Below are 23,954 nucleotides of genomic sequence, written 5' to 3'. Positions count from 1 at the left end.
ATAATACTTACTCGAGTAATTTACCACATTTCTTCGTCCTTGATGTCTTCTTATAGGTACGTGGTGTTTGTTTTCTCGAATAGGTACCGGAAATGCCGGATATTTGTATAATTTCGGATTTTCTTGCGGACAATTTTCTTAACTTTGTACGACGACTGTTTGTTCGCCACCATTTAGACTAATTTACTGATAATTACAATAATAATAAAGTCAAATACATAAAACTTTTAACGATAATGACCCATTTTCCGCGGCGTATAAACAAGGGAGAGAACTGAGAAGTGCATCGTAACGCGTATAGTAGAATTAGGCACCTATGGTACATATATTTTGAATATATAGTTTTTAATGTAATTAATGTACTAAGCAAGATAACGTGACAGGATGCCCGTCGGTCATAATGACCGTGAATTTTTAATTTTTTTTCCGTCTTGTGTAAGTATGTGTGTTTTTTTTAAGGTACCTTTTTTTTCTTCTTCTTCTTCAAGAAGGAAACCCTATACACGTATGTGTGTATCTGGTCTAGCTACTCGTACTATTTGGCGTAGATTACCTATTTTTGTGTTTGAAAACTTGCGAGAGAGCTCGGTTATCGTTCATCTTTTATACGCATTGGTCTTGGTCGCTAGAGAGGAGAAAACGCGTTCGTCTGTATGTAAATTATTTCGAAGAAATTCGTACCCGAACACGCAAACTATAGGTACGAATACACCTATTCGAAGAGAGAATCGCACACGATGACGAACGACCACTAAGACCGAAGAGGAAATTATTCAAATTTTAAATAATTAGAAATTATAGTTTACTTTTAATAAGCTATTGCATGTTATTCGTATTTTTTTTCTGCTTTTTTTTTGTGAGTAGTTCCACGACTGACGACTGGAGAAAGATACTAGTCTGTGAGTCAGAGAAACGCGCTGGCAACGCTGCTCAGAGCCCGGAGCCGGAGGATCACCTAACACCTCAGTAATATACGTAGACAGCCGCAGGAATAATTCATCAATTTAATTCTTTCATCATTCGAAAACCTGTTTTATTTTTCTGTATTCGAGCTCCACGTCCGTATACATATACGCTGATCTACGAGTATATCGTCTTTTTATGCACGAGGTGTGTTTCGTCCTTTGCAGAGGTGCGATTTTTCGATGGCTATTTTGGATCTACAATGTCGAACAGTGTCTAATCATCGACGAAGAAGAGACTAAAGGAGTAATTTCCCGGATTAAAAATAGATCTGCAGGATGAAAAATGTGTTCGAGAGTAATATTTTTACTCGACTAATTATATCACAATGCACGATGACTATGTGAGCGGTCTCGTTTATGATGATCATCAGCAGACAGTACCAGCAGACGACGCGAAACCCAAGTCCGAAACAATAGCGAAGAACACGAATACCATCATACTACATTGTCCCTTGGTTGTGTATTTTCGGACTTGACCTATTATATTATTATATATTACGGTGACGATGGTGGCGTAGAGATCGAAGATCGATATGAATATTCTACATCTACAATACCTACAGGGGCAGTTTCCTGCTGTACCATCTTCGAAGCTTCGAAGGGTTCTTAGCTCACACAGAATTATACCTACCTGAATACACAGCACAGATACGTGTACTAGCGCCATTCTATAAGTATAAAAATTCCGATTCGCGAAGATGCATACTATACAGACGAAGACACGAGATCGACCGGCACAAGAAGATTAAATTTTCATAAAAACACGAAAAGCTAACCACAGATGAGAAGGGCGAGAGATGCGGAGTTTATAATACGTTGGTTCGTGGATATACGATATACCTATACCTATACAGAGGAGATACCTACATAGGTATAATGATAGTACAATAAATGCTTCTGGAAACTGGAATATAATTACGTGAACTGATTACGCGAAAGAGAGACAGAGAGAAGGTGTAATAAAACAAATTTTTATACGAGTTATACGGCGGTCGTTATCTTGCTGTTTGATGATTCTCTTCTCTTTCGTACTTATATTTCTGTTGCTGTTGCTGTTGCTGCTGCTGATGCTGCTTCCTCATCGACGTGTATGTCTATGTACTACCTATCTACTCGTTTAAAACTCATATTATCGTTTGAAAGTGTAATTCGCTGTACACTGTACAGAGGAGGCATATGATACTGATTTAGACGCGAAGAAAAATTTTCTGTTGGGAAAAAACGAGTATGTTGGGGGTTTTAAAACTGCATGAAATTGATGGGAAAATATAGCTTTATTGCTTTCGCGTTTAACTTCCCGAGGCGATATTTGATCGTTTGTGGGTATTCTGGAGCCTTCGATGAAACAATTTGTCTTGCGAAGGGGTTTGAATTTTGCCCCTGATTTGCTGAAAGTGTACTATGGATAGTCAAATCTTTCAAAACCTCCTCTACCCCTTTTTAAAAGTTGATCTCCTGAATCGATTGCAACCATTTTTGAGTCGATTTGGAACCTACGCAGCAGAAGTTGAGTTCTCTCTAGCTGTTTTGAAATTACTGGAGGAAAATCAGCATTTACCGTAGTCACTAGATCGGCTTGAAAATACTCGAAAAATCGAAATCGATTCGAAGAGTCGACTTTAGTATAATCAAGCAGATTTTCAAATTCTAATTTTGAAATGGTTGCTCCAGTTCTGTTCGTTTGTGAGAGATGTTTTCAATTTTTCAAAAATTCGCAAAAAAAAATCAAATAATTTACGTGGTTATCTAAAAATTTGTTCGCAGGAGGGAAATGGGGTTACATCTTTCCAAATGTCCAAATAAATCTAGAATAATGTATTTTTAACTTTGATGAAGAGGGAGGGGGGGGGGGTCGAAAACCCTTGGGCGCCAGGAAACGAAATTATGGACTGAAAAATTATGTCGCTTATTTTTGATGTTGACAGTAGATATTCATTAATTTTTGGTTACTTTTTTTGAAACTTTGGCTACCAAAGTTGGGTACTTTTTTTTTTAAATTTTCAAAAATCCAATCTTTCTGAATCTTTTTTTTTATTTTTATTTATTTTTGGAAAAAACAATGAAAAGGTATAATTTTTTGTCAACAATTGCCAAAAAGTCTTGCTTTTTAGCGAAATTTCTGAGAAATCTCACTTCTTCTCTCAAAACAGGGTTATCAAAAGTTGAGCTTTTTAGTCAAAAATCACCAAATGTCCCACTTTTTGCCGAAAAGTTGCAAAATAACTCAACTTTTTTGATAAAAATTGCTGGGAAAAAAATGTCACTTTTTGCCAATAATTCCCAAAAAGTCCTGCTTTTCGCAAAAATGATCATAGTCTTGCATTTTGAAAATTTATTGTGGAAAATTCTTGAGTTTTAGCAAAATTGCCATAAAGTTTCGCATTTTCGCCAAAAATTTTCATAGAGTCCGCATTTTTCCACAATTAGGTATTGTCAGTCTCGTTTTCTGCCAAAAAGTAGCAAAAAATCTCGCCTTCGTCTAAATGGCCGAATCTAAAAATTGTTTGTTGTTGTTGTTGTTTTTTTTTCGAAAAAGTCTCAATTTTTTTCAAAAATTTTCTGAATGGGTCGTTTTTTTTGCTAGGAATTGCAAGATTTTCACTTTGTTACTCAAAATTGTCCAAAAAAGCTCACCCTTTTTCAACCAAACTGTTGCAAAATCAATTTTTTTGACAAAAATTTCGAAAAAGTACCACTTTTTTGTCACGAATTGCTAAAAAATCCACAAGTTTCTATCCAGTTTCATTTTTAAATTTTGATTAAAAATGGGAAGTTCTTGTTTTTTTTAGCGATTTTTTTTCTGCGTTGAAATATGTATCTTGCTGTTTGCTACGTTTTTTCACTTTTTTAAAATCTACTTTTTGGTCACAACTTGTTACTTTTTTCAAGCGTTTTTGGTTACTGAAGTTACCTACTTGTTTTTGGAAAAAAATGAGTAGGGCTACGACCCACGAATCGAAAAAAATTATTGGAAAATTAAAGTTATGTACCTACTCTCTCCCTCTCTCTTAATAGGCAGGAATTGAGGATTTTTCACCCTAACCCCCCCCTCCCCTCCACAATGAATTGGAATTGGCTGAAATTTTATTTGCTGCCTGTTTTTTTGACCTTCTGGTATTTTCGATTTCTGGTGTGATCTAATCTAACACATTCGTTAATTAATTTCAGCAGCCCATGTTCTTAGTCGAATGGACCTAATTTAGGGTGTCCCTGAGTTGAAAAAAAAATAGGAATAAAAATCGAGGAGATTTTTTTTTTGTAATGTTTCTTCTATGTGGCTGGAGAAGTAGGAAATGGCCATTTCAAGTACCTACGTCCACTGTTTTTTTTCTCTTCCTTTTTTCAAATATTTTATAAAAGCCTCAGAATTTAAAAAAATGCCAATTGTCAGCTTTGGTTTTTCAAGGGACTTTCGAAGTTGACAAGCAGTTCAGCTCACAGCTCGACTGAAGTGAAATACTTACAATTAGCTGGTCGTGGTTCTCATTTTTCGATTCTTCATCGTCGCATCAAATTGTAAAATTCTCATCTGATTAATAGTGAATTTATTTGAAATTTCCATAAAAAGTGATGAAAAAAAGCATCAAATTTTTCTCTTTCTTAAAATTTTGTCTGTTAGTGTTTGAGTTCTTAAATTTGAAGAGATGGGAAGGGAGGAAAGGAGGGGTCCCGAGATTTTCAGTCTTTGAATTCGAATCATTGTTATGGATTTATGGAGGCTTGGAGAGGGTGGGGGGGGGGGTCTGAAAAATGGATAAAAAAACGATGGAAAAACGGCAGTGAAAAATAATATGTACTTTTGCTTATCTTCGTAATTTTTGGGAAAAGCTGGAAATTTTCATTTTTTTTTTTCGTCTCAAGGGTACAAAAAAAATAATATGCTGAAGGATAGAATCGTCAAAAGCCGAAATGGGCCCAAGGAAATGTCATTTTACCCCCCCCCCCCTTATTCATCTCTTCATGAAAATCATCAGATAAAGATTTTATCCTGGTCCAATTGTTGTTGTTTTTGTTTTGAATTGAAAACTTCAAATGAGAATTTTGAAAGTTGAACGAAATTGTGCAATTTATAATTTATAATTTTTTTCGAGGTTCTTAATTTATCGGATCCAACAAGAAAATAGACCCATTTGCCCTTCCCTAGGTATCTACGACCTTCGAAGAAAGCGACATCAACTTACCTACGTAAAAAATTATCCGAATTTTGCAGTTTTTGACGAATGTATATGTATTTGTCTTATTCCACGAATCCCATTTTCGTTCACATTTAGGTACCTACCGCCCGAAGAAAGATCCGAAAGACGTGTACTTAAGTATACAAATGCAGAACATAATTAAAAACCACATCTCGCCGCAGTCGCCACCGCGACCAAATCGATGCACCGAAAACAATACCTATACCTATATACGAATTGAGAAAAACGCTCCATCGAATCGAGATTTCGAGAGAGGAAAAGATACGCCGCGAATTAATTGGGTTACCGCACTGTGCAGCTTCTTCAGCTGAGCATCATGAACCATACAGATACACCATACCTTACCTACAGCCTACGCCTTCAATCAAGGGATGATTTTACGTATTCAAATGCACCCCCATCCTGCAGCAGAGTTGCAGCGTTGTTACCTGACGCTGTCGGTCGGATGCTGCGAAGCAGTCAGAGAATCGTTGCATCCTCTTCTCTCAACATGTTAGAGGTATTTTATTAATTGCGATTCGGATTCGGCGGCTCTGTCGAGTATATACGTATAGATAGGCAGAGAGAGGTACTTTGACAGCGTGTAATTTTCGCGAAGGACCACTGGCATGGCAGCTCGTGCTGTGGTTAAATTTGGTCGGAAGTTCGGCGCCAATCGAACGCAGGTAAAACAACTAACTAACAAACGGTTAGCTTGAAAGTAATAATGTGCCTATGCCCGCGCGATCTCTTATCTTACACTTATCATCATAGACCACCTGTAGTCATTCGCAGATGCTTATAAATGCCGTGGCGCCTCCGAGACCATTTTTTGACCATTTTTATACGGCATTTTGCATTTTTCCCAACCCCAATATTGCGCCGCCGAATCGATAATATATCGGAAATTAAAATTTTTTCAACAGGGTTAGCCTTGGTACAAGAATTATGTACAAATTAGGGTGTGTACTGGTCGCTTACACGGTACGAATACGTAAAAAGGTCATCTTCACGGAGTAGCCCTTCGTATTCACGTCGCACAAAGTGCAAAAAAAAGGGATGAAAAATGAAGCGAAGAAATTATCACGTCCTTTTACCAATATTGTGTGTGCAGGATGGTGTTTAGGCTGACCATTGTAATGCCCTCAACAACGCAGTTCGGACTACTTGAATTTTTAACTAAGTGAAGGAAAATTCTCTGTATCGAACGTGATCTTGCTCCGCAGCTCTTACGCTGGCACATCGAATAAGAAACTCACAAGAATAGTGGAGGAGAAGGCGAACGTACTTAGCCAGACGTACGTCTACCTACGTAGGTACCCCCTTTTATGAATGGAATAATTGAAAAAGAAATAAACAATGTTTTTATAGGAGAAAAAACAAAACAAGTTGCCAGAGAGCTAAGCAATGATTACCAGAATGGATTATTAATGAGATCGCAATTGAGAGGTAGCTGTCGTTCAAGCCGTCGTGTATATTTTTCTATGGTTCGTTGAACATCTACATATTGTTAACTCTCGACTCGACTTGCGTTACATTTCTTCTGTTTTTTTATTTTTTTTCCTTCCAAAACAACAATGTAACTAGCGGCTAAAGCTAAAAATTAAATGTTCTACAAGTGTTCGTCGAACAAATGCGCTGGCTAATTTCATTGTTGGCGAATTTTTTTGTTACTTTTTCGATGATACCTTAACTATACTTAGTATATAGTTATAGCTATTACGAATGCTAATTTTCTTCTGCTTTATGCGCCAAGAGAGAGAATTAACCGCGATAAAATACCAGTTACTGCCTCGTCTAACTCTAATTGATTAGCAAGTTTTCAAACGCGTACTATAAAGCTGGCACACGTTTCCTATTTAGTACAAGAGTGTGTATTTTAGAGGGTACGAGGATGCATCGTGTACGAGATCGAGTCCCCGAATCCGAGAGCAGGTGCGCTTTTGCGCAGGGATCATTGTATGGGTAAATAAGAATATCAAAGTGTAAAACCTTACGTGTGTCGTGGCCCTTCTTTCGATCGCGGATGAGGTTTTGCACGAGTCTGTACCGTGCTGTGTTCAACCATTTGAAGTACGAGATAGGTACAATACAAAGTAATCCGAGGGTATGTTGGATATATGTACGAATGTGTGGACGAAGTTTGGCAACGTTGCGGGTTTAATTATTGTGCATTTAAGTTAATGCCCGAGGAAATATCGCAGCGAATTTTTTCAAACAATGTAGAATTTTTTCATTATGCTGCAGTGTTGTCAAATTGATCATTCGTTGGGTCTAGAATTTGAAATTGAGATTTGTGTAACTCTGCTGATTGTTTGAAATGTTGAATTTTGATAGGTATCTTGATTTACCTACTAATGTTGTTGGTGTTTTTTTCCTGTTGCAGGAAAGAAAAAGAAAGGAAGATGAATTTCAATAAATTACCTGAGGTGAGTGATTTTTTTCACAGAAATTTCGTTCATCTTTAATTTCGTTGAAACTGATTGACGAAAAAATCTCTCAAAGTATTGGCCACCGATTTGAACGGGATAGTGATTTTAGAAAGAGCATGGTCTGAAACCCTTGAACCAAAATTTTAGCTGCTCAAATAAATTTATCGATTTCTGGCGAATTTTTGAAATTTCAAAATTGATTATTTTTGATGATTTACGATTTTTTTTTGTTGCTGGTCACGAAGAATCTGTCTGAAAATAGGCTCAAGTGAGCCACAACTTTATTTTTAGCTGCCTAAATCAATTTCCACGACTTCTGGAAAATTTTTTAAATTCTGGAGAAATCGAAAATCGCGCTGGAGGCTCCAGAACGACTCGAAATGGGGTAATTAAAGTCATAAAAAAATCATCTTTTTATAGCCAAAAATTGAACAAAATTATCAAAAATTGATCAAATATTCTCAAAATTGAAAATTTTGTCAAAAATTCAGAAATTATTGTTGAATTGGCCTCGCAGTTACTAAAATTAATTACCATCGGTGACAAAATTAGCTGAATTGGGCGAAATTTTGGGATGAAACATTGTGAAAAATCGAGCTAAGCTAAATATTGCCAAAATGCTCAATTATGAAAAAATTGTGCTAAGTTACTTGAAATTGATTGAATTTTAGTGATGATAGTGTCATCAACTCTGAAAACGTGAACAATTCTAACGTGATGGAATTTTTTCGTTATTTTTTTCAATGATCAGAGCGGTAATTTTTTTAAAAAAAGGTCGTCCAACAATGGATATTTGGCCATCAAAAGGTCATCCTTTTTCATTTTTTTGATTCAGTAGACACTTTAAAATAATAATTTTGGAAAAAGGATCGTTTAAAAGTTGAAATTTGGTCATCAGAAGGTCACCCATTATAATTTTTTTTGATTCAGTAGACACCTGGGAATTTCAAAAATTCCCCTACAAACAGAAAGTTTTTGATATTTTGACATTCGAGGTATTCACCTGGAAATCGGCCCAACTGTGGATAGACTCGTTGAACTGGACGAAAATGAGCCACAGTTTGATTTTTGAGTCCGAATCAATTTCTGCTCTTTCTGGAAAAATTCAAAAACTGTAAAGAAATGTTGTGTCAGTTCAGGGCTGATTTTCATAAGTTTTACTGAATATTTTTTTCAACGCACAAATCGCTGAAAATGATTAATTTTGGATTTTCAAAAATTCGCCTAAAATAATCAGGGTGTCTAACGGTCATGAAAGGCATGAAAAAGTCACGAATTTTGCTTGAAACACACACTTGAAATTTTTTTAAAAAACTTTGAAATGAAAAATTTGTTCAAAAAATCAGAAAAATGAAAAAACTGAAGTACCGAATTTTTGATCCTGTAAAAAATGGCAACCCTGTTCGACAAAGAAATATAGGCTATTATACCTATCAGGATGTCCAACAGTCCTGCCGATCCTGAAGGACAGAAAAAAATTGTCTTTTTGCCTATGGGTCCTTCATTTTTTCAAAAAATTCAGGTTAAAGTCCATCTTTTTGTTCAAAGGTCCTTCTTTTTCCGAATTTTCAAATAATTCTGTCATTTAATCAATATCGAGCGAAAAATGAAAACTTAATTTTTCAGAATTAGTTATCTATGTAGTTTGGGGGGGGGGGGGTATTTTCATGCGGTAAAAATGTGAAAAATAGATCATGAAAAAGTCATGATTTTTTTTGTCTGGAAGTTTTGTTAGACATGCTTGTAAAAAATCAATTTTAGGTGACTAAAATTTTGGTGTGTTATTTTATTCAATTTTTTCTCATAATTATTGAATGATATTTTAGTAATTTGAAGTTTGGAAACGTAATCAGGTTGCTGAAATTGAATTGGTCTTGAAATTTCCAACCCCATAGATGAAATTTGGCAACGTTACAATTACTTATTTTTTTCCAATTCGGTGGCGATTTTGACCACGTATCCTTAGGGATATTATACGACGACTTCTGTACTACGGATTTCGGCGGGTAATCGAGATAGATTAGATTTTTTTCCGGTTTCTAGGGTTGAATTGACATTCCTATCCTACCTGAAGTTTTCGTTTGCTGACATTATTGCGTTCAGCGACTGATAATGTGAAAAATTATAGGTAAATATTATACTAAATAGCGAATCTCTAAAAACGATATGAAAATCTGTACTGCACTCGTTGTCCTGTCTGGAATTTTGTTTTCATTCGCGGTGAAAATCAATTGGAGCTTGGCAACAGCGTCTCAAGGTCGTTGAAAACATTTACCATCGTATTGAAAATAATAATAGAGATAATTTCGCCATCCGAACTGGACGACGATGCCGATTAATGCAGGAAAATTAGCATCATATTTCGAAAATAAAAACATTTTTGGCCACCTAAGATTTTATGATGAAAAATTGTCAAGGGGGGTCCCTTGAATAATTCCTGAGAATTACCACCCCACAGACCGCTTGCTAATTTTTTTATGGGGGGGTGAACCCCCCCAAAATGAGGTTTTTGCAGTTTTCTCCTCAGGGGATGATTTTACGTCGAAAATAGCTTTAGTTTTATGTTCTACGTCAAATTTCCGATCTAGGGATATATCAACTGTCCTTCTACCCCCAAGGGGGGTGGGGCTAGAACCATTCAAATGAGAGGGGGTTTCTGAAAAACACAAAAAAGCTATCGGCGCATAGAAGGGGTGAAATGGCCGCCGAGAGCTTTCGGGTTGATACTAGCTTGGAAGGTAGGTACCATCGAGAAACTACCGCGTGAAAAATTTCAGATCCACACCACCTCCCCTGTTTGGGGAGCCCCCCTTTTCTGAAATTTCAACAACACTTTTCTCAGCCCCATTTCTACCGATTTTGAAAATTTTTCAGTATGTTATGTATATCCTTAGTAGATATCCCCACAAAAATTTTCAACCCCCTCCCCTCATATTTACCCCTCAAAATAGCGTTTTTTCATTTTTTTATGCCTATTAACAATCAAGATTGCGAGTTACAATTTTGGAAACACGTTTTTTGGATGTATTTTTGGCCCTCAAACATCATATACTGTTTTAGAAATTTTTGCTTTGGCGCACCGTGGTTAAAAATTGGAAGAATGTGTCTTAGGGGGGTGGGGGGTGAAATGGGAATTTTAAGAAAAATAACTATTAACGAGTAGGGTATCGTTTTCATATGATTCGATACCGCTGAGCGCGAATATGACTTCAGATTTTCAGTTACTCTCGCCCAAGCCCCTGCAGAGCCCCTCCGCCCATTCCCATTTTCATATTTTGGAAATAGAGTTATCTTGATGACAGTGGTGTCATTTTCATATGATTCGATACCGCTAACCACGAATATGACTTCAGATTTTCAGCTACACTCACCCAGGCCCCTCCAGAGTCCCCCAGCTCCCCCAATTTTCACTATTTTTGAAATAAAGTTATTTTGATGACAGTGGTGTCGTTTTCATATGATTCGATACCGCTAACCACGAATATGACTTCAGATTTTCTACTACTCCACCTGTCCCTCTCCAGAGCCGCTTAGCTCCCCCCATTTTCACTATTTTTGAAATAAAGTCTTCCATCTCCCACATAATCGGGTGGTATGGCGAAACATTAGTACGTTCATCATTTTTTACATCAAACGTTCGAGTTTAGCGAATATCATTTTTTTAAAAATAGTATTTGTTTCAAATAGTTGACTAACAATGTGTGAGTTTATTTCAAAAATAGTGAAAATTGGGGGAGCTGAGGGGCTCTGGAGGGGCCTGGGTGAGTGTAGCTGAAAATCTGAAGTCATATTCGTGGTTAGCGGTATCGAATCATATGAAAACGACACCACTGTCATCAAGATAACTCTATTTCCAAAATATGAAAATGGGAATGGGCGGAGGGGCTCTGCAGGGACTTGGGCGAGTGTAACTGAAAATCTGAAGTCATATTCGCGCTCAGCGGTATCGAATCATATGAAAACGATACCCTACTCGTTAATAGTTATTTTTCTTAAAATTCCCATTTCACCCCCCACCCCCCTAAGACACATTCTTCCAATTTTTAACCACGGTGCACCAAAGCAAAAATTTCTAAAACAGTATATGATGTTTGAGGGCCAAAAATACATCCAAAAAACGTGTTTCCAAAATTGTAACTCGCAATCTTGATTGTTAATAGGCATAAAAAAATGAAAAAACGCTATTTTGAGGGGTAAATATGAGGGGAGGGGGTTGAAAATTTTTGTGGGGATATCTACTAAGGATATACATAACATACTGAAAAATTTTCAAAATCGGTAGAAATGGGGCTGAGAAAAGTGTTGTTGAAATTTCAGAAAAGGGGGGCTCCCCAAACAGGGGAGGTGGTGTGGATCTGAAATTTTTCACGCGGTAGTTTCTCGATGGTACCTACCTTCCAAGCTAGTATCAACCCGAAAGCTCTCGGCGGCCATTTCACCCCTTCTATGCGCCGATAGCTTTTTTGTGTTTTTCAGAAACCCCCTCTCATTTGAATGGTTCTAGCCCCACCCCCCTTGGGGGTAGAAGGACAGTTGATATATCCCTAGATCGGAAATTTGACGTAGAACATAAAACTAAAGCTATTTTCGACGTAAAATCATCCCCTGAGGAGAAAACTGCAAAAACCTCATTTTGGGGGGGTTCACCCCCCCATAAAAAAATTAGCAAGCGGTCTGTGGGGTGGTAATTCTCAGGAATTATTCAAGGGACCCCCCTTGACAATTTTTCATCATAAAATCTTAGGTGGCCAAAAATGTTTTTATTTTTTCTTATTTGCTCCCATTAGATGTCTTCTCAATAATATTCTCATACGTGAAAATTTTCTTTTGAAAACCCCCCTCTCTCTCTCTGCTCACCTCGCGTTTAATTCCAATGGGAAAAATTACCAGTATGAAGGACGTCTGTTCTGTCTGTAGTATCATTCGTACAGTTTTTCTATAACCATTTCAATAATATTATGTACTCGTTCGAATTCGTATATGTATGAATGTGTAGGTGCTGTAGAATAATTTCGAGTAACTCGATCACCGTCGCATGTTGCCAATTTGAGAAAAAGTGAAAGTTCACGCCACTCGGTGTATGAGAAAAGAGCACACGGGCTCGCTTTGAATTAATAATTCGGTCGCAGGATAAAAGAATTTCAAAATAATCGCCCTTTAGGGAGGTTGTCGATGGATAAAAACGGAGCTTATGCGATGAGGGAGTGTCGATGTCGGTCTACCACGGGATTCCAGATTGGTTGTCGAGTCAACGTATATCGATGCGGTGTTATGAACCATACAGAGTGAGATGGAAAGACATGCGCTGTGTAGGACTTTTATTATATGAAATGTTTGCTCTTGCTCTCGTCATGACGTGACGTGATGTAAATTCAACTTATAAGGTAATTGTTAATTAGGTGAGTGTATTTGGTAGTACGTATTGTGGTGTTGTATTATTGAAAAACAAGTGCATTCTGAATACTGATGTAGGTATTGAGTGAATAAAGTGTTAGATTAGGGCCTTTCTTGAGGGAGAATGTTCAGATTTCAGGTGATTTGATTTCACATACCCAAGGAGGAATCTCGAATGTGGGAAAATGTTTGAAACGATACAAAACTAAATCCATAGAGCATGCTAAAAACCAAAGTGTGAAGTGAATTTCAACTTTTCGGCTTCATTGGTTAAAAAATTTCAATTTTCAAAAATCTGCTGAAAGTTCTAGAACTGCTCAAAGCGGTTTGAAACTATTTCCAATTGATTTAGAGGGTCGAAAATAAGGCAAGGCACGTACGCAATTCCAGCTTTCTTTGATTTTTCCCTCAATTTTTGCCCAAAGCAGGGCTACTACATACCTCCAATCGTCTCAGCATATAGAAAATGGGGTAAATTTCATTTCAACATCAATTGCGTTAAATGTTGTGGAAATTCAAATTTTCAAAAATTTTCTAGGGTGCTCCAGAACTACCACTCAAAATGGTTCAAAACCATTTCCAATCCATTTGGAGGGTCGAAAACAGGGCACACACCAAATTTCAGCTCTCTTGGTCAATTTGGTAAAATTTTGATTTTTTTTCATTTCTGACCTAACTAAGTTCGGTTTTTTAAAAATTCATTAAAAATCAAAATCGTTTGTGAACTCAAAAAATTTGATCTACTATTTCCAAATTCGTATGTGGAAAATCAGATCACCTCAATTCAAACCTGATGAACAATTACTTCAACTGATTTTCAAATTCTGTGATTTTAGAATTTTTTTTGATTTGTCATTGAAAATGAAAGGTCACAGGTGTATAAATGACTTACATAACTTTTCTCATAAGGATTGTAAAATAACTTACTTATTCTCATAATATAGGCGAGTTCATATTCTATCTTTTTGGAAGGATATTTGTACTCACCTGAAACAAAGAAAAATTAAGGAGGATTAGTTGGTTGTAAAATTATTGGTCAATCAACAATACAGTAATAATGGTAAAAGGCCAAAGTAAAACCTCTGACGATCTTGACGTGACGTTAAATAATAGGTAAAGAGCCATAAATGTATGTTCACAAAATAATAAAGATGTACAGTAAAAGCTTGTTATAGCACTGATTTCCTAGACAACCCCATTTAAACCAATGTAAAATTAATTGGGATGTAATGCTCAAGAGCGATTATAAATTGTGTTTTAACGCTCTACAATTCAGGAAAAATCACATTTTTAAAAATAATTTTGACAACAAAAAACCAATTTTTTGCAACAAAAAAGCTTAGTTTCATATTGTACAGTGGAACATTGGTAACTCGAAACTCGAAACTCAAAAACCTCTATTAGCCAAACCAACCTCCATTCCCCTTGAAATCTCCATAACACTCAATGTTAACTTTACTCAGATAAGTCAAAATTGACTATACAAACCAGTCGTAACTCGAAGCTAAACTTTTGCCAAAAATAGCGAGAAAGCCTCTATAAGTCGTACGTTGTCGGGCGTTTACCTCTATAACTCGAATATTTCAATTCATACTTCTATCTTTTATGCACTTACATATCTCTTAATTTATTCATTTTGTAAGACCTCTATAACTCGACCACTCTCAAAATCTTACCTGCATATCCCGCACAATAATTGTCGACGTCGACATTTACATCGACTACGTTTTTTTCCAACATATGGGGGAAAAGTGATCAATCAATTATTTAGTAGGAATCTTCTGTCCATACAAAAGCCATGTAAATGAAAATTTTCGAAATTTTCTCATTATTTCTGATACCTCGACATGCCATCCCGACATGTAAGTAGATGTAAAATTCGATACTTGAAATTTACATCTACAACTATGTCGACCAATTTTTCAGAATTAAAATTTCTGTTTTAGTGCTTAAAATTTTAGTGAACATTCAAAAATATGATCTTGTTCAATGAGGAAAACAAATTTTTTAGGGAATTGATGAAATTATTCACTTTTCCACAGTTTGGAGTTGTAGATGATATGATGTTGATATTGTGGATGTATTTGTTGATGTCGAATTTCACATCAACATTAACATCAACATGTCGACATGAAAATGGATTAGTTTAGTACTCGCAGATGAAGTATTGCACCGTCTTTGATATAAGGAATTTCTGTTTAACTTCTTGATTATACAGACTTTTTGTCTGTACTTCTTCGGATGTGGACTTTGCATCAATGCTGTTTTCAGCACGAGCAATAGCCACATCAGAGGAAATCATTTTTGGGAAAAAAATTAAAATTTTTAAACTCAAATTTTATAACTTTATGAAGCAGGAGGTCAACATAAATTTCGATGTGAATGTCAATCCATCCACATCCGTCACTTTTGGATGCCCCATGTCGATGTGAATTTCGACCCTGTGTCGAGCCAATTGTCGACACGAATGCAGATCAACATCAGTCAACAATTACATCAACAATTAGCTCGACACAGGGTCGAAATTCACATCGACATGTGGCATCCAAAAGTGACGTGTTGTTTAACCTTCAACAGTTTCAGTTCATACAAACAAGTAAAATTATTTTTGATTTTGGCCAAAAAAAGGTACGAGTAAGACTTTTTGATAATTTTATCAAACTTTAATAGAAGCTTGATCACAATTCATACAAACAAAGCAAGTAAGTAAGTACCTAAAGTTTTTACAAAAGAGTAGAGTTCTAGATTTTTCATCATAATCTTGAGAAGAAAACTGAAAAGTAAAATTTTTCAAAATTTTGGTAAGCAAATGATTACCTTTTTGGAAAATTTGGAACAAAAAAGTAAGGCTTTATAAAAATGTTGACCACAGAAAACAGTTTTGTAAAACTGACATACTTATATTATTATAGCAGACCTCAAAATTTAAGTAAAATTTTAGATTTTTTCATTTCCAACTGGAACAGTGTTGTTCAAATTCAAAATAAAGTTCACGTTTCCACTTCTTTTATTATGCTCTTTTTGCTTTAAAACGAGAATTCACGGTATTACGCTCATCAGCATTAAAACGAGACTTTTGCTTATAACACGTTTCGGCTTTTAATGCTTTTTTTTCCGGTCCTTTGAATAGCGTTATAATGAGCTTTTACTGTAAGTATCATAAAAATTGTAAAATTGGTTGTGAAAATAACTCAAAAATATCAAAAATTGATAGACCATCAGAAAATGATCAAATTTGAGAAAATAATTGATTTGGGTAAAATTTTGCACAGACTGCTAAGATTATTTAAAAATACTAAGAATTAATCAGAAATTCTCAAAATTGAATGATGATTTGCCAAAACTGCAGAAAGTGTCATAAAATCTGTCAAATTGACCCCCCCCCCCCATTGAAACATTTTTAAAATCACTACTTTTTCACTACTTTCACTACCTGTTGGATACCTTGTCAAAGAGGATCCTTTCTGAGCTTCATTTCACCAACTCTTCCTCAATTTTCACTCCCTCTCACCTCTCACGAATCCCCTTCCTTCTTTACTCCGCAAACCGTGCAAAATCGTGTTGGAAATAATGGCTGAGGCAGCTTTCAAGTACACACGCATCCATACTGCCCACTTTTACGAGTATGGATTCGATCCATTCAACGAATACTGGCCTCAGGGTTATAATACGAAGCGTAAAGAATTAGAATAAGTGACGATGGATTGTCGTTGTTAGTACCTACATACACTTGCTACTTACACAGTACATACGTACATCGGTTCTAATGGCGCGATAATTTATTATAATACATTCTAAAAGCGTGAAACAGTGTATTCTACTCGCCCATCTACCTATACATATACCTACGTACGAGAGAAATACATATTTGTGAGTTTTTTCTCCACCTAGCTATGGTCCTCCGTGTTGGTCACGTCGGTCATCATCACCTTGCCTGATTACTGCAGATGTTACAGCGCTTAGTTGGCGTTTTTTTCCACATACACGCGGCTGGAAGGGGGGGGGGTAGAACTCGCGAGTCTGCAATTAAAACGCTTTTCAACCGGTTCAGTTGGCGTTTTCACGGTATACGTAGTAGAGGCGACGACAAAATCACCAACAGCGACACTAGCAACAGGTGTTGAAGGAGGGGGCTAATTCAGGTAGCTGTACAATACGGTACAGTGGCGATTCTATGTATAGTATATTAACTCGTATTAGATATTGTTTTTATATTACGTATAGTATATTTCTTCACGTGCCCGAGTATATTTATTTATTAACGCCAAATATGGACAAATGAGAGTCCATATAGGAGTCGGTATTGGTAGGTAAACGTATGCACGCGTATGTGCGGCGCGGCGGAGATGACGGATGGATAAATGGATGAATGGCAGTTTGACCACTGCCTTGACGTGATTCTAAGTCGTTGCCAAACAAAACGAAAACGTGATTTAAATATTAAATCGGCGAGGTCGCGCGGTAGCTTAGCTTACGTTGCGTCGTCCAAAGCGTCGTTATGGTCCCGGGGGCCGGGGATCGGTGGACGGTGGACTAGGATTCGCGTCGCGTCGCGTTTTAAATAATGAGAAATAATTTACCGCCGAATGGGCGGTAGTACAGTAGGCACATAGTACATAGAAGAAAGCCCCCAAACGGATGCATATCATTAAAAGGAAATCAAGACGGACACAAGGCCCGACTGAGTCGAGCCGACCAGCCGAATGATGAACTCGGCTGCAGCGAGAGCGCGGCCACATCTATAAGAAGCAGAGTACTATAATGTATAATGATCTTAAAGCGCGCGGGCAAGGCACACAAGAGAGCAAAGCAGCAGTAGTACGTAGTATAGTAATAATCATAATCGTAATCGTAATATAATGCACCTGTAAACCATGACTATGGTATAATGCGTGCACAAACGCAAGCACAAAAAGTAAAATTAAGAAGAAGAAGAAGTTTAACGTTCGAATTCCACAACAGTATCGGCTTATTATTCTTTCTCTCGCTGTCTCGCTCGCTCTCATCATCGTCAATATACCGCATAGGTTAGCTGTGAGCAATCTACCTCAACACTCTGCAGTATACTACATATTTTCTCCCTATATACTACATACGATTCCATCTCTCTATCTCCTCCTGATGGATACGTCTCTCTGTCTAACATTAACGTCCTCATATACACGAACACGTATACCACCTTACAAGTAGTAATTAAAATGGAACGATGAACTCGACGATGCGGAATACGCGCCGCGACTTGGTAACATTGTTTTTTTCTCTCCTATACACACCTCTTTTATGCAGCACTTCTCCTCTATATTATGAGTATTTTTTCTCATTTAGATTTTTTCTTACATTTCTCCTCTCTTAACGGTTTGATCTTTGGTAATAATAACATTAATAACGAAACAAATCATCGAGCTCGCGTTAAACACACCATCTCGTCTGGCTCGGCCAATGGCTACCGACTTGGCTAAACACTTCTCGACCAGAGATGAATGGTAAGAAACAATTAAACAGGGTAGTGCGTGAAAATCGGCCACAGAAGACTGCTCAACTTTAGAAAGCAAGTTTCCTGCAATTTTTTGAGCCCAATAATGCAGTTTTAAATATCACAATTTCTGAAAATTTTCCAATTAGGTATCGATTTTTTCAACATGAGGATCAATTTGTTCAAATTTGAAAGACTGGGCATCCCCATTTCCTCTCAATCCTGGTCTATCCTCAATACCTCTTTTCTTCACAGTTGAAAATGACCCAAGTGACGGAACATTTTTTGAACCGAATAAAACCAAATCGGAAGCATCCGAAATTTCAGGAGCTGAAAAGCATTGATTTTGGCGAATGATGGCGACAAACGAGTTTCCACGATAGAAAAAGAAGTAATGCCTCAATATTAAGTGAGATCGGTTCTCCAACAAGTTTTTCATCAGATTGACTTTAGTCGAATATTGAAAATCTCAGACATGTCACCAGATCAGGGATGATCAGGGCCGTAGAGAGCTGGAAGGGGAAGGAGGAATTCACCCAAATCGTTTTTTCTAATTCTAAAAGAGTTGAAGAAAACGAGAAAATAAGCATGAAAAATTTTTTAAAAAGAGAACAAATCGAAAGTTTTGAAGTTCGATATTTAAAATTTAAAAAAAATATTGAACTTATTTTGCAATAATTGTGGCAAAAAAGCAAACTTTTCACTGAACTTTGATAAAGAGAGTTCACATTATTCAATTCAAAAATTTCAATTTTCAAACAGAACTGGCGTCACTTTGTTCTTTTTTTTTGTAACAAATTTCTAAATCTTGTTTTTTTTCTTCATAAAGTGTCATGAAGTCCACCTTTTTTTAAAAAAAATTGTGAAAAAGCCTTTCGTACCCTTTTTTTTTTATTGAAATGTTGCTAAATAATCCAACTTTTCAAAATTAAATGCCAGAACATTTCATATTTTTGCAATGTTCATGGTTTGGTTTTGGGTGATTTTTTTTCTTCATTTAAATGTTTTGCTCGCGTTTTGTCACTTTTTTGGTTACTTTTCAACCTTCTTTGGTTGCTATAAAATTACTTTTTTTTTTGGAAAAATTGACTATGAGTTCTGAGTCTGATCTGTAAATTTCAGACATCTTCATTTTTGAGGCACCTCGAGCTAACTCTTGTTTATGCCAAAATTAATGCACCTGCAGTGTTTGAGACTTGCCCTCCCCCCTCCTGACACTTTCTTTACCACCGTATCTATGTCTTCATCTCTTAATGTCTGCAGTCTGCACTATACACATTTTGAATTTGGTAATGATTCATTCCAATTCCTTACATACTTACGCGATTTTTACTTCCGTTCAAGGCAGTGTTAGGTACCTCTAAACCTGAACATTTTTTCACTCAAATTAGGACGAACATCATCCCTTAACCATAACTATCGATATTTCAATCATCGGTTAAAAACAATTTCACCTCATTGAGGATAATTCGATATGGTAGCCTGTAACTACTCCCCCTCTCCAGTACCTAGCAATCGAGAGGCCACAATTCAACTCAAAACTCACAAGCCCATCGTATCCCTCAGCCTCGGGGCTCAATGAATACGATGGAGGATCTTCAGCAGGCTGTACCTGTGTTATATATTTGGCGCCGTTTAATCTCGGTGGTCGTATATCAAACGTCATAAATCACGGGCTAAATAAAACGGCGATATTATAATTATCGCATACCTGTGCGCAAGTCTATCCATACTAAAGGCTCGCATCAATAAACTAATCTATGCATAGCAGAGCACTATTATACACTTGTAACAGGATGTACTGGTTTTTTCTCTCTTCCTTCTGTTAATTAATTTACAACCATATTCTGCCAATGAAATTCTACCTGTTTGTTAACGCGAATCCAACTATGTAATGTAGCGGAATATTGTTGGTTGGTAGTACTCGTAAGTACATAAATACGAAGAAGCTCTAACTCGATGTAGATTTATACAGCTTTGAAATAAACCATAGCTTAATATCAACTATATAAATCCCGTATACAGACGATACGCGAGAAGACAGTAGAATCATAGTACTTGGTATAAGATGATCATAATAATAATGTTTTATACTCTTCGCAATGATGGTTTTTTTTTCCGTACTATAGTCTATAGGCAGTGAAAACTACGAGCTTATTGAATGTTCTTATACTAGTCGCGTGAATCTTCTCGAATTCAATTTCATTAAATCCAATAGCCGGATACTTTTCATAATTATTGTCGATTCGAAGGTAACTTCTTACCCATGATCGTGTATTGTTTTAAAAATTGAAATACAAAAAGGTCGCTAATTACAGAGCACGAGCTTTTTTACGGTCTTTAGTAATTAAGTTTTGTCAATTAGAAACGTGCAAATGTTTAATTTGCTCTGAAGCCGGTGATTTTTTTTCAACACCTATAAAGTTACGCTTGTACTTTGCTCGATTAGATGCGCTTTGTATCCGGCGGCGTGGCATAGCGTGAGTTATTATAGAGATGTTAAGGCTGATCGACTGCCGGCTGAGAGGGTGTTAGAGCTACTTGAAGTGTGCCTTCTCTCTCTCTCTTTCTCTCTCATGCTCTCCGGTAATACACAACTGCATATACTCTTGTGCCAAGACCTAAACAGGGGTTGGGTAAAAAACCTTATCTGCGTAGATTTTTCCCAACTCCAAGTACACATTTACCCTACTTGTATACATCGAGACATGGAATTAGAATTTTCATCGTGTATCGTCGTCGCATAGGAGAAAAAAAAATAACCCTTGCTGGTAATTTTACGATTATGTTTTCGAGTATCTGTACACGAATACGTCTAGTACATAGCAGGGTGACCTGTTATCGAATATGACAAAATAAATTGAGTTTAGTTTGGCAAATTGAATGCGGTATAAGGGAAGAAAATAGAGATAGGGAAATTATGCGATGATTAGCTGCGTTCTCGAGTAGGTTAGGTTGGGTTTGTGAGATTCTTCTGTACTTGAATCCTCATCGTCATTCGTCTGGTCGCCGTTCGGGTCGTATCATCTATCGTTGTGCCTGCCTTGCCTGTACTGTGCGTTTTCTTTCATTCACTCAGTGAATTGAATACTAAGTAATGGCTGCAGATGGGAAATTTGTCTCAGTAGAACGTCGTCGATGATTCGCCACCGCCATATACAGAACGAGTTATTACTTTCAAGGTTATGTACAATTGCACGGTTGATGCCCCGTCTATCTATACATATAGTTCATCATTAAGTTGGCGGCTGAATATATGATCCGTAAAGATATGTACATATACTCGGTTGTACATCTGATTCTGTTCTATTCTGTTCTTCTCGGATCTACTGTGATATTCTGCCTGTCTTTATGTGAGGTAAATGTACCAAATCCTTTCATATATAGGTACGAGTAGTTGTGTCTGAGCATCTGTTTTCGTAGAATCGAGCATTTTCTTGCTTTTTGAACCAATTTTATCGAAAAATTTTCCCTCTCAGTTCCGTTCTCGTAAAGTATTCGTAAAAAATGAAAAATTTTCCAAAATTCTCAAATTTCTACTTTTTTAATTTCAATTTTTGGTAAATTTTTCAATTTCAAAATGGTACCTGTATACTTAGAAAGATGAAATTGGTTCGTCTTCGTATGCTAGAATCGATTGACGATAGTTTTGAGCTATTCTGAAGCCCTCAGCAGGTTTTTGGATTCATTTGATTTTAAAGCAAATCCCCTAAAAAAAAAAGGCTTCAATTATTTAGTTTCGAAAAAATTGTCATGAAAAGTTCTCAAATGGCATTCAAAGCTCATAGACTGACATTAGGTAACTGTCCTAGTAACGTCTTAAATTAATTAAGAGCCAATCATATTCTCAAAATGGTTTTCTGTCGATTGAAATCCCAAATGTGTCCATCCATTGATTGCATTTTGATTCGAATAGGTACGGTCTCTAGCAGTCCTGCTCATCCTTCTGTTGCCCAAATAAAAAAAATTCAACTCTTTGAAGATGAAATTTCCTACGAAAGTCTCGAATGGTTTTTTATTCTTGCCAGTTCTGTTTGAAATTGAATAAATTCCAAATTACCCTCCCCCTTACCCCCTCACCATTTGAAACATTGCATAATAATTAAAATTTCAGCCAAAAGTTTACTTTTTTGCCACAATTATTGCAAAATAGGTTCAATATTTTTCTATTTTTAAAATTGAACTTTGAAACTTTCGATTTATTCTCTTTTCAAAATTTTTCTCGTTTTCTTCAACGCTTCAAGGATTGGAAAAAATGATTCAGATGAATTCATTCTTCTCCTCCCCCCTCCCCAAAATTAAACTGCTTGAAGATGAAATTTTCTACAAATAGTCTCGAATGTTTTTTCTTTTTTGTCAGCTCTGTTTGGAATTGAATAAATATGGATTACCCTCCCCCTCACCCCAAATTCTGCTTTTTTGCCACAATTGTTGCAAAAAGTTACAATGTTTATCATTCTTATGAATAAAACTTTGATACTCCCGATTTGTGCTCTGCTCAGAATTTGTTTTTCATATTTTCTGATTTTCTTCAACTCTTCAAAAATTTTAAAAAAATGATGTCTAATGTTGTGAAAGTAGAAAAATTACTAAATTTAGTCAAAAAGGTACTAGTGAAAAAAATGAAAAGATACAAACACGTCACAAAAACCTTCAAATCATTGAAAAAATGCAATATTTTTTTTTGTTTTTTTAAAATAAATTTATAAATTGAAATTAAAAAATACTTTGTGTACAAATTTTCTTCCAATTTCAATTTTTTTGAAAATTTCCCTATGAAAAATTCAACTTTGGTAATTTTTTGTATGTGGGAATGGAGAGGGTCAGAGTGGAGAGCTTTCTAAAAAATTGATGAAAAAAATAGTGATTTTGTTCAACAAAAAAATCCGTTAGATGCCATGCCCTTGAAGAAATTGAACAGTTTGAAAAATTTTCGGATACTTCTGCTTTTTTGTCAAATTTGTCAAAAAGTCCTTCTTCCATTATTGCCCTTCCCGTCCCAAAAATTTCCTACTCGAAGTACTGCTTTTCATCGTGCTTTTACATCTGTCCTGTTTGATGTGGAGACACTTTGTTGAAAAAAAAAAGATTATTGATTCTGTTTCTCATAAATGCGTATTTTTGATCCTCCGATTCGATGTATGGTGTGTTCAAGCCATTCTGGAGTCTCCAGCAGATTTCTGAATTTGCTAATTTTGAATAAAATTTCCATAAAAAGGTCTCAAATGAGACTTAGCCTCTACAATAACTGGGATTGCCTGTCTTTATGGCCCCATTTTATCGTTTTAGGCACAAATTTTCCTACTTAGAATCTGTTATTTCGAATTCATTTCATAATTTCAGAGTAGGTGTACGTTTTTTTGGGGAATTGAAAAATTCGCCAATTCCTTTGAGGCTCCAGAATTTCTCAAGAGGATAACTGGATCATCAATTTACTCCGAGGAGCGAATAGGAAGTGATCTAGCAAATGAGTGACTGAAAAATCATACCCTTCTATGTGACTAAAATGTCAGGC

At 36.3% G+C, this 23,954-nt stretch overlaps 1 protein-coding gene and 1 long non-coding RNA gene across 5 annotated transcripts in view; one reads left to right on the top strand and one right to left on the bottom strand.

Annotated features, from left to right (window-relative positions):
* LOC135838392 (uncharacterized) overlaps nucleotides 1–23,954 on the top strand; it is a 221,780-nt gene that overhangs the window by 18,817 nt on the left and 179,009 nt on the right. For both annotated transcript variants that reach the window (XR_010557401.1, XR_010557400.1), the window contains exon 5: nucleotides 7,527–7,569. This is a non-coding gene — a long non-coding RNA (uncharacterized LOC135838392). The remainder of the gene's footprint in view (nucleotides 1–7,526; nucleotides 7,570–23,954) is intronic.
* LOC135838384 (POU domain protein 2-like) overlaps nucleotides 1–23,954 on the bottom strand; it is a 125,036-nt gene that overhangs the window by 75,152 nt on the left and 25,930 nt on the right. The gene's annotated exons all lie outside the window — the stretch shown is intronic.

The sequence above is a fragment of the Planococcus citri genome, chromosome 3 (assembly GCF_950023065.1).
Source record: "Planococcus citri chromosome 3, ihPlaCitr1.1, whole genome shotgun sequence".
NCBI classification, from domain to species: Eukaryota; Metazoa; Arthropoda; class Insecta; order Hemiptera; family Pseudococcidae; genus Planococcus; species Planococcus citri.
Note: the sequence above shows the minus strand (reverse complement) of the source record. Positions and strands in the feature narration are given on the sequence as shown.